At 38.2% G+C, this 12,169-nt stretch overlaps 1 protein-coding gene across 10 annotated transcripts in view; it reads right to left on the bottom strand.

The window, feature by feature from the left end:
- The window catches only part of PUM2 (pumilio RNA binding family member 2), a 65,891-nt gene that overhangs the window by 49,093 nt on the left and 4,629 nt on the right, over positions 1-12,169 (bottom strand). The gene's annotated exons all lie outside the window — the stretch shown is intronic.

Raw genomic sequence — 12,169 nt, 5'->3', positions numbered from 1 at the left:
GAAATTACAGATCTACCTGCAACAGACCATACACAGCAAGCAAAATAGGACACCACCTCCCATGAAGAAAAGCAAAAGAAAATTAAGCACATCTTGACACCCATTCCAGAGCTCTGCGATGGTTCACTGGCCTGAGAACATTCAGGAACCTTGGTTTTTGTTTTCTACTGTGGAATGAAACACACTCTTAAGAAACAGGCAATTGCACTTGCTCCCCCAGCATGAAAACTTTCATCAAAAAACTTCTCTTCCTCACACAGACTTTCATGCCTCTCTTCCCACCCAAAAAGTTGCAGAACTGTTAAGCACAAGTTTTTCTGAACTCCTGTCAGTTGTCCCCAAGCTCAGGATTATGATCTCTACAGTCAAATACTACCAGCCTCACAGAAGTTAATCATAATGTGTCTGTACTGAAACCAGATTTTGTATCTATTTTTAACAGTTATACTGTGTGTTCTATTTGAAGAGCTAAAGTGATATATTCCACCACAGGTAGGCATAATTTATACTAAATAACTTAGCAGGTTTCTCCAAGTGTTTTAATCATGTAAGAAATTATCCACTCAAAGACCTTCTAAGAAACACGCGGAACAGGAAATCAGTGTGAGCAATGCTGCAGAAGTTTGTAAAATAGAAATCTAGAGAAAAGACAGCTTATAAATTTATATATAATTTAAGAAAATAGAAGAAATATCCCATGAAAACTTGTCCAGTAACAGTCTTTTTAAATAATTAAAACAATTGGCTAGATATTTATCCGTTGTCTTTTAGCTTGTTATTGAAACGAGCTACAAGAATAGGTAATTCATAAAAAAAGGGGCTTACTGGTCCTATACTGTTTGTAAATCAAACTAAGAACTGTCTTTCATAAAAGAAAATGTAGTGTCTTAATCTTCAGTGTGAAATACTTGAGGTGTAACTCCCTCTAGTTTGGCAAGACTCTTAACCTTCCCCACTGCACTCTCAGACATGTACATATTTTTCTGCGTCTCTCGCTCCAACGTTCTTGCATAAATATACCACAAAGGAAAAAGGAAGACACTAAATAAATTCAAGAGTTTGAAAACAAAGCTGTGAAATGTTATTTGAATTGCAGTTCTTGTTTTAGCATGCTTATGATTTAATTGCTGCTGATTACTTAATACATGTACGTGACAAATCTCTTCTTCCCAATTTACAAATCTATGCTTTTCTTGTTAAGCTGGTCAGTCAACATCACCTCCCTAGAACAGAGTAGCAAGTGCTACTAACACAAGTTTAGTGGAATTCATGAGACATTTCTAACCACTATTGTTCCATTTGTCAGGTAGTCATTCAGATTCTCACTACCAGCAATTCTGGATATATGGCAATCCTCTTCTTCAGAGCATTTACTTTCGTTTTCTTTACTTCTGAATATGGCAGGTACATTTATCACAACATTCACTGTTCAAGGATACAGCTTTCAAGAACACTAGATGCAAAAGCTGAAGTTCTGTTAGTATTTCTCCTGCCCAGAAGTTTCTAACATCATGACTTCTTCCTCGCAGTCCAGTACCCTCTGAAGGAGCTCTGTTGTCTGTTGCCTCTGTCCAAGAGGCAAGAGGAAACCAGAGAATACCAATCTTCTCAAAGTAGGTGCTAAAACCAGAGATGAAGAAAAGGAACTACCACCTAGTCTTTAAGCAATGAACTGAATGGCAAGGAGTACAAAAAAATTTGGAATTTTTAGATTTCTTACTCCACTATGAATAACTAGTTGCTCTAAAGAAAGCTGCTGATAAAACACACAACTTTTCTGTATCACCAGCACAAAATGCTAGTGAAAAAACCCTGAAGTTTCAAATACATGCAAGCTGCCCGTCTGCTTCAAAATCTATCTCGATTCTTCGAGCCTTTGAACTCTGCATAACCTCAAGGACAGAGAGAGAATGGGGGTTTTTAACGTATTTTTAAAAAATTACTATAGGGAAACGTGTGTTTTCTACTTTATCTGTCTCCAGCAGGGGAATGGACACTTAAAGAAATTGCTGTTATCAGTTTTTGCAGCTGTTTTCTAAGGATGTTCTCTTTGGACAATATGGGTATTTAACTGTAGATTTCTACAACTGCCTGAAAGCTGAAAAAACAACAGCCAACTGTAAAAAAATACCTAAAGAGACCACTTCTAATTCAGTAAGTCTTATTTGTAGTTCAGTAGGAGCAGCAGCTTAGCCTTGGACATTAATATCTCATTAAATGTTGGCCAGCATAGTACTTCAAACAAACAAACAAGTCTAAAATAACACCTAAGACTTTATAGCAATGACAATTAAGCTACTGGAAATGAAGTAGACTACAATTCAAACTGAATTGTAAAGCTTTGTAACAAAAGTAAAAGCTTTGTAACAAAAATTAATTCAAGATTGGCATTAATACATCTGCGTATTGGATTCACAGCCAAATATTTCAACCTTTTCACTGAAGAAGCCAAAAATTTAAGAGCACTTATATGTAAAAGCAGCTATCAACACATAAGCAGAAGCAGTAACTGTGGAACAAAAAAACCACATTTGAATTACCACCTAATAAAACCTAAGGAGGTGATCTTACAAGTGGAATTTCTAACTAAATGTCTGAATTCCAGGTTATTCATTATCATCCAAAATAAAGTATTCCTTTAAATCTTTTACCTGACTGTGTGCTGCCCCCCTACTTTCCTTCCTGTATTTACCCACCACTTTGCTCTGCTCCCTGAGCATTCCAACCTCCATTGTCTACCCTTAAGACAAAAAGCTTTAGCTTCACTTTTCAGTTACCTTCAGAAAGATACCAAAGGGCCTTAATCCCTCTGACTTTAATGCAAACTATACCAAAGGAAGATATTTCAGACAACTAAATGTAGCTCCTCCATGCATTAAAGCAGTGTCATACATTTTCATCAGCTCCAGTTTAATCACATGAAAAAAAGAAAACAAACTACAACGTAAGGCTGTCCATAAGAACTTAGATTAAGTAAATACTGACCCAAATAGAAATAGTTTCATTGCCTTGTTACCTTGAATAACAGAAGAAAGAAAATACGAAGACATACACTGCAAATGGAAAATACCTGAATTCCTCTATGCAGCCATCTTCCCCCCAAGCTTTCTAGTTCCCACCACCCTGTCCTGCATGTCTATGCAAAACTCTCCTAGAATGCCTAAACCAAGTTTTAGCTTTGGGACAAAACACCTCAACCACATAATAATCATGTCTGGATTGAGGCCTTACTCAGAATCCAACCTAGAACCTGGGGCACATGGAAATAAAATGCAAAGACACCTCAACTAGCTTCCTAAGCAGCCAGCTCATGTCTCTGGTTCCCATTATGTCAGGCTCCAAGGTGCAGGACTACTGTCAGCTGCTTCCAGCCCATGCTATCTCCAGAGGCAGTGCTGCCATTCCTGCAAGCAGAACTCCTCACAGACCTGAACAGATTCTGCATAGAGCTACTGCTGCACAAGTACACAGGATAATTTATCTACATGTAAATCAAGAGATAACACACAGTTAACCACATGCTATTTGTTGTGATGCAGTAACAAACCAGAGTCTCCCTATGCTAATTACTGAATATGCACTACAGTACAAAAGACTCTGCTTCAAAGAGCTCTCAGTCTAAGCATGAAACAAATAACAAAGATTGGTATAATGAGAAATTGAACAGATAAAGTTGTTCACATTAAGACACTAAAAAAGGTATGGATGCCAGGTATTTGAAGACACCAAGGCAGGTGAAAATATAAAGACTAACTCAAGAGAAGAAGTACAAGGAAATGGAAGAAAAAACACGAGCACACTTGTGAATATACTTAATAAAGACACGACTAATACTACATTTCACAAAGAGGGGGCAGCAGTTCACAGCTTGATAGCATGAGTGTGCAGCAAGTAGGAATTGGTCTATTGTCTCACAAGCTGAAACTATCAGGTGCAGTTTGAAACATTGGTGAAAAGGTTGTGAACTACACAGATGCATCAAAATGGCAAATGTGGTCAGAAGGGAAAAGTCTCTGAAAAGCAGAATTACATGAAATAAACTTGTTTGCAAAAGTCAGGTGACTTCAATTACTCTCCTTGACTTGACAACAGCTAACATTAAGATGTCTACACCACGCACTCCGTGCCTGAAACTACTAAAAATACAAATTGACTATCTGCAAAACTCAATGCTGTAATTTCCTTCTCTCTAGCTAGAGAAGTGATTTAAAGTGTATCACGGGAAAGTTCCCAGTGCTTTTCTTTCAGCCGAATTACACAAAAAACACCCTGCAGTATGTCATATAATACTCCTTTTTAGCTATTTCAAATCGGACAGAGTGGAGAGACAGAAAAATTACCTCTTTTCAGCTATATCTGCTGCCAGAACGGAGAGTCACAAGTAAGTAATCAGGTGATGTCTCAAGTACACAGGTTACAAGACATTCAGATTTTTTTAAACATACAAAAAGCCAAAACTTTAAAATTCCCCTGAAAAACTTACGATACTTGCTCCAAATTGCACAGCACTAGTATGATGGAAAAGTCTCATCAAGAATTTATGAAACAAGGTTGTTTTAACAGGCCATGCAACGTTTTCTAAAACAGGAATCAAATGCTCTCCCTGCAGTTCTCCCCTAACCACAACAGAAAATCTTTCCAGTCTAAGATTTCTTTTCCTAGCTCATGAAGCTTGAAAAGTTTTACTACTTAGGAAGTTTAAGAAGTTGGTTAAATCATACCCCTGATATTAATAATCTGAGTTTCTAGTAAAGTGGTGCTAAATGCTACTACAATAGAAGAAAACAGAAAAATAAAAATAAAACCGCTGCAAACTTAAACACAGAAAGACAATAGTTCTTCTAACAAAGTTGTTACAGAACCTCTTGATTACAGAACCAGAAATTATTGTCAGAGCAGCTTCAGACGAACATTAACTTCACAGAGAGAAGGAACCATCAATCAGCTAAGATAAAACTTGAGCTTTTATGACAGATTAGCAATAAAAGTATTTATGTGCAACATAGATGCTTAGCACTTGAGAAAGTCTTTCAGTATCTGTTCGTTGAAGTTATTTTTAAAGCACTTAGAAACTGCTAAGTTTAAAAATAAAATTATTAAATTTAAGTAAAAGTTGCTAACGAAGTTAGGAAATAAAAAAAAATATGGATGGCAAGCTCAAGTTGGATTTCCAGGGACAGTTTCAAATAGACTCTATAAAAAGAAGAACTAATGATTCAGGAAATGCAACTCCCACTCTAAGGTCAGGAAACAGATTATGTTGTTCCCAATTTGAATGATGAGAGTATGGTCATTGTTCCAAGGGATGGTTACATGACTGAGGTCTCATATGGGAAAATTATTTCCCAATTTCCATTGCACAAACATAATTAGCATATCTTATTTGAACAACAAACAAAACAATCTCATTGTTGAAAAATCAGGCAAAATTTTTGCTACAAATTGTCCGTTTTTTCCTGGAGGCAATAACACTAAACATTTGCACATTGTATTTGTTTAATAACATTCACACATTTTTTCATATCAATATAAATTCTAACAGATTCCTATGGAAGTGACACTGAATACTTGAAAAAAACTGGGATCTTCTTCTCCTCCATACAATGTAAGTGTTAAAAAGCTCCTGAACTCAGCAAGACTCTTGTTCTCTTCACCCCCCAAAAGATTTATCTTTGTTTCAAGAAGTTAGTCACAAAACTTCTCCAGAAGTTTGTAAATTCTAACACAAATGAGTTTCAGCAACTGCAGCTAAACTGAAGCTTCGTCCACAGATATAATTTATATCCTTTTGTTTATAGCAGCACTATCCTTCAGATGCTTTGAAAAGGCTGCTGCAATCGGAGCATTTCTCTGGCATTCTTTTGCTTATCAACTCTTTGTTTCTTCAGGATCTGCCAAAGGCTCTGGCAGATCTAGCTGCAGGACTGGCCTGTTTTCACCATCAGTTTCTAACCTCTTCCTTCTACCAGAGGCAGGAAGAGCAGAAGCAGCAAACAACATGCTAAAATTCAGAACCTGACACATTTAGCCTAAATTGCTGACAGGTTTAATTATTGTCCTTAGGGGAAGAGGTAGTTGGGGCAGACAGGGGAAAAGGCAGGACAAACAGCTTGGGCAATAGCACACTGCTGGAGCTCTGCTTCAGCTCTTGAGAAGAACATTTGCAAGTACTCCAAGAAAATATATCCTGAGCTTCCCAAAAACCTTGTCTCCATAACTCCAAATATTATGGACTGACTGCTGATCACTAAACCTTTGTATCCTAGACAATTCTTCATTAAGAAAGTGATGTGATAAACAGATCACTGACAAACAGATCGGCAGCCCTATAGGGGTGTGAACAAAAGGATGATGCCACAGTAGAGAGCTCTTCCTCAGATGCTGTGCTATCAAAGAGCTCAAAGGGCTTTATTGGTCTTGAAGGAAAGAAAAAACATCAAAAAAATCCAAGTGAGATAGTTCATATACTTAGTTCATTTTCCTCTATAACTCTTTTAAATATTAAATATTTTAAAGGAAGATGAATGAGATTAATTAAGTTTATACTTAATCCTGTCAGTCACTGACTAGATGCTCACTGCTCTTTTAATATGAAGGGTGAAACTGTCAGTCCACTGACTCAAACTGCAGTTTTGGCTTTGACATCGTGTATTGAGGAGCTGTGCATGCATTACCTTTCAGCTGGGATACCATTTCTCACACAAGGGAGTGCTCCTCTAGCCTCTGCCCTCCCTTATGCTGCCAATTATTCCGTATAGCCTCCCTTCCTGCCTGCCAAGTAGTTCAACTTCTTTTAAGTTTTTGCTCTATAAGTAGTTGCTGCCCTTCACTTCAACTTTCTGTTGCTACAGCTGAAGCAACCTTAGACACAAACACTATGTGAACATTAACAGTATCACACGGTTCTGTTTCTTATTCTGAAATGTTCTATGAGCCACTAATATTAGCTTTGAGCGAGCGTGGATAGTTTATTTAGACACTGTCAAGCACACACTTAACCAAACACACGTTTCTGCATCTCAACTACATGTCGAATTCCGTTCAATTGTGGTATGTTTGAACTTCCTGCTCTTAAGTATGTGTGGCACCCAAAATTCTTCCATCACAGTCTTGGCAATTTCCAAATCAACATATATTAAGCCCAGTACTACCACGGAACTGCAGCTTAACCCACCTAATCTTTCCCTGTGGTATCAATGGCCTCTAAGACTACTGTGTATTAATATAAAACAGAACATTTCAGTTGGAAGGGACCTTCTAGTCCAACTGCCTGACCAAAAGATAAAGCATGTTATTAACAGCAGGAACTGCCTTCCAACTACTGACACTTCACTGATAACTCCCTTAGTTCATTTCTCAACAAAACCTTATGAGGGACACTGACAAGCAATTCATCAGTCTTTTAACTAGAGTAAAAATTAAGTATCTTACTTAAAGATATTATCTTGCTTTATGTTTACTAAGATGTCCAGTTCTTCTGGAGACATTTCAGTTGGCTTTCAGAAGACCAAGATAAAGTTTTCCTCGTCTTGCCAGGAAGTCATTACTTGGAATCAATCAAATATATTTATTAATGTCATATTCTGACTGTTACTCAATTTCTTTAGCACTTCAACCAATTTAAAGATGCTTCAAAATCCATCCGTGATTCCAGCTAAGTTGATCTGTTCCTGTTAAAACCAAATTGCTCACAACAATTCTTGTTTCAACTCACTTCTATGCAAATCTCAGACACAGTCAAAAGAATCAGGCATCCTCTGGTAGGGAAGTGAACACAAGGTTTTTCCGTTCCATGTTTACTTGAATAAACCTGTTAAGGCCCCAGACTTATTGAGAGTTTCTTGCCAGAAGACCAGTAGGGCTTCCCAAGATAATTTAAGTAATCCTTATTTTCAATAAATCAAAGTTGATTTTTGTGATTATTTTTGCTAAAATCCCTGCTAAATTTACAATTTCCTATTTTTGTATCTTATTTTCTATGCATTTAAAGCTCCTAGTGAATCAGTGGACCCAGAGCTCCATTGTCTTCACCAAAAAAATGCTTCAGTCTTGGCATATTTATCTGTAATAATTTTTTATTACTTTGGCATTATCTTGCATTCTTTAACTGCATTATTACACGCTGAAATTCATGTAAAATCCATAGTTTCAAGATATGGTTAGATAATGTATGTTGAATCAAAGATGTCTGCATTTAATTTCTACTTCTTTATATGTATGAAAAATAAAAAACAATCTGGGGAACTGGCTCTAGGTGGTCCTGCTTGAGCAAGGGGACTGGACCTCCAGAGGACACTTCCGACCCAACTATTCTGTGATATTTATCACTGTACCATTTCTATTAATTTTCTTTCCAATTTTTCTCTAAATGCATAAAAATTTCTCTATTTCATACATTAACCTTTACAGAGATTGTCTACCCAATACTCACAGAACATAATCCCAACTAAATTTCCACAGTTTGCATAACTTTAGATTTTAAAAAACCCATTTCTTTAGTACTTGTAACTCAAAGAGTTGTCCTCAAAAAAAAAACAACCAACCACAAACCAGTAACTTAAAAAATCCCCAAAAACAGTGGTACACAGAGAACACTCAAATTAAGTGGAGAAGACTCCTGATCTGTACTTGATTTCTGTTACTTCATATTGATAAGGAAGAATGGGAACAGTGAAAAATGGCAGAACATAAAGGTAGCACTGATAACACTAAACTTGAAAATACTGTTTTCACACACAGCAAATCAGAGTAGCTTCCCCTTCACTAAATCTTCATAATGTGTAAAATCACTCAAGCACTTAAAAAAATAAAAAGTAGTTCCCCTGCATCCCCCATTCCAGTTACCAGAAAACACACAAGGTTCATAACATTTACCTGCGGGAGGAAGGCAGAAATACATTGATGGACATAACTGATGACTAAACAAGGCTGCTGATTAAGACACAGCTCTGATTTCCACTGAGGATGGAAAGCAGGTGGCAGAAGAGAGATGCCACTGTTACTCATCATTTACTTCGCAGTGAATAATTTTATCTACACAACATCCCAGCCTTGGGAAATGCTGGGGATAATCAGCACCGTTGCCTTTTCACTCGGGAAGCGTGTCCAGCAGACAAGCTTCTGGGTTGGTGTAACACAGAATTTGATACAGCACGAAGCAGGATGCCAGGAGGAAAATTCCTTATTTTGCAGACCAATGTAAGAGAAAGAAAAAGAGTAAAACCAGGGAAAAAATACCAAAAGAAATTAAAGAATGAGAAAAAACAGATGATGGGAAAAAAAAAACAACAGATATTGCTGCTTTTAAGGTCAGCAAATTTTGTGTACTCACATTTGCTCCGATATGTACTTTTTTTTTTTTTAACATATCCCCCCAGTCCTTGGGAAGGTGCAAAAATTTCCTCATGAACTTAAGTGTATCATATTACAAGAGTCTTGGGGAAAATAGTCATTCCTATCCGAAATTCATAGTGAATTTCTTTAAAGAAAAATGAAGAAGCCGTATCAATTAACACTTGGGGGCAAAATTTTATAACTGGGTATTTTTTTTCTTCTAGGTTACTATCTGCCAAAGGAGAAAGTTAAGTTTTGATCTATACTGAATTCTACTATTTCTGGTTTACCTGAATAAAATTATGGGGAAAGGAACTGGCTGGATGGCTGCACTCAAGAAGTAGTGATCAATGGCTCCATGTCCAGATGAAGACCTTTGCCAAGTGGTGTTCCCCAAGCATCAGTACTGGGGAACCAGTGCTATTGAACATCTTCCTGGGTGACATGGACAGTAGCACCGAGTCCACCTTCAGCAAGTTTGCTGACAACACCAAAGTGTGTTTTGCAGTCAACAAGCTGGAGGGAAGGGATGCCATCCAGAGGGACCTTTACCCGCTGCAGAGGTGGGCCTGTGCAAACTTCATGAAGTTCAACCAGGCCAAGTGCAAGGTTCTGCACCTGGGTTGGGGCAATCCCAAGCACAAATACAGGTTGGGTGGAGAATGGATCAAAAACAGCTCTGAAGAGAAGGTCTTGGGGGTGATGCTGGACAAGAAGCTCAACATGAGCCAGCACTGTGTACATGCAGCCCAGAAAGTCAACTGTTTCCTGGGCTGACTCAAAAGAAGCGTGGCCAGCAGGTCAAGGGAGGATTCTCCCCTTCTACTCGGCTCCTGTGAGACCCCACCTGGAGTGCTGTGTCCAGTTCTGAAGTACCCAACATAAGAAGGACATGGAGCTGACTGGAAGGAGCCCAGAGTAGGGCCATGAAGATGATTAGAGGACTGGAGCACCTCTGCTATGAAGACAGGCTGAGAGAGTTGGGGTTGTTCAGCGTGGAGAAGAGAAGGCTCCAGGGAGACCTTAGAGCACCTTCCAGTGCCTGAAGGGGCTCCAGGAAAGCTGGGGAGGGGCTGTTTACAAGGGCTTGTAGTGAAAGGATGAGGGGGAATGGATTAAAACTGGAAGAGGGGAGATTTAGGTGAGACATTGGGAAGAAATTCTTTAGTGTGAGGGTGGTGAGACACTGACACAGGTTGCCCAGAGAAGCTGTGGAAGCCCCAGCCCTGGAGGTGTTCAAGGCCAGGTTGGAAGGGGCTCTGAGCAACCTGATCTAGGGGGAGGTGTCCCTGAACTAGATGATCTTTACTGACTCTTCCAACCCAAACCATTTTGTGATTCTACTGTACCTACATGTATAAGGAAGACTGTGTGCTAAATACACATCACTTCTCATGAAGGCTACCAGATACTAGTCTCTTTTCAAACTAAACCAATTGTTTTGCATAAATTCAAACTTAATGATTCAGTGGTATACTGATAAAAGAATAGGTACTCACAGACATATGAAAGACTTATAGGTTAAGTGAATGATTCAAACAGAACATGTCAAATTTTTATGCAGCTTCATTTATAACTGCTTTAACAAAATTAACTCAAGGTTCTGGAGCCCAGGTTACTACAGGCTTTGAAATTTCTTGAACGTGTGGTTTCAACACAAAATAGGGGAACTGTTTCAATGAAAAACAAATACCTACTGTACTAGCTCTATAAATGCTACTTCTTGTGGGTGAGCAGTGTTTGCTGGCGAAGGCACCCAAACACTCCCAAGCCTGCCTCTGGGAGAAACACCAACTGTGCCCTCGTCCTGAGAACATCAGCTGAGGAGTACCTGCACACTGGAAGATACTGCAGCTGCAGGGATGGTGTGAGCAGTGTTTCCATCTGATTTGGGCCCTGATGTTGCTCCAATGACTGTTCCAGCTGGGGAAACCCCTGCTCCAACCCCACTGGCTTCCTGACCAACGTTTGCATGCATCATTTTTCTGGTCTCCTGCCAGGCCACTTCATTCATGCCTAGGAGAACACATGGAATGCTCATTCCACATAGACACCTAAAAGAAAAGTCTTGAGAACACAAAAGGCTTTCCCACATAGCTTTATATATGCAGTACTTAGGATTTCTAAAAAATGAAGAAATTCTAGCTATGTAAGAATAATATCCATTGTAAAAATGCTTACTGATTTTTAAAATTTAAATACCATTACCAAAAACCAGGCTTCTACCACAGTTTTTTGCAAAACAACGTATTAACACGGTAGAGTTCCATACATTATAAATGTTTGCCAACATATTTCCCTGCTAAAAACAATCAAAATATAATTTTCAATCATAATGGTGGCTCTTTATTTTACGTTATTCCTCTATATGATGTGTAAAACCACTAATTCTGTCATACTGCTATGTCTGATTTTATACACTTGTAGACTTTGTAATGAAGTAGCACAGAAAACTAACATCTCTGTCTGAACCACATCTCATTCTTACACATCAGCCCCAGTTTTTCTTTCAAACTTTTCAAGCTATGTAGGATTCTAACACAGCAATTGACCTTAAACATCTCTAACACACATGACAGTACATTTTGGGGTTTTCACATTTTGGAATTTCAGGCTCTGGCTAAAATGAAGTTTGCCAACTCATTTTTGAAGCATTTAAGTCTTGGCTTGAACCAAGTATAAATGACAACAGCAAAAATCTCTCTCCATTATTGACAAAATCCTCTGCAAGAAAAAATACCTGTCCCTGAACATATACATGATCTCCACATACACTCTTAATCTATCATAAATTATGTATGATCAACCTTTTAATAAAGAAATGGACTTTTTAAGG

The sequence above is a fragment of the Apus apus genome, chromosome 3 (assembly GCF_020740795.1).
Source record: "Apus apus isolate bApuApu2 chromosome 3, bApuApu2.pri.cur, whole genome shotgun sequence".
Taxonomy (NCBI): Eukaryota; Metazoa; Chordata; class Aves; order Apodiformes; family Apodidae; genus Apus; species Apus apus.
The sequence above is the reverse complement of the archived record's forward strand: the minus strand, read 5'-3'. Positions and strand labels throughout refer to the sequence as shown.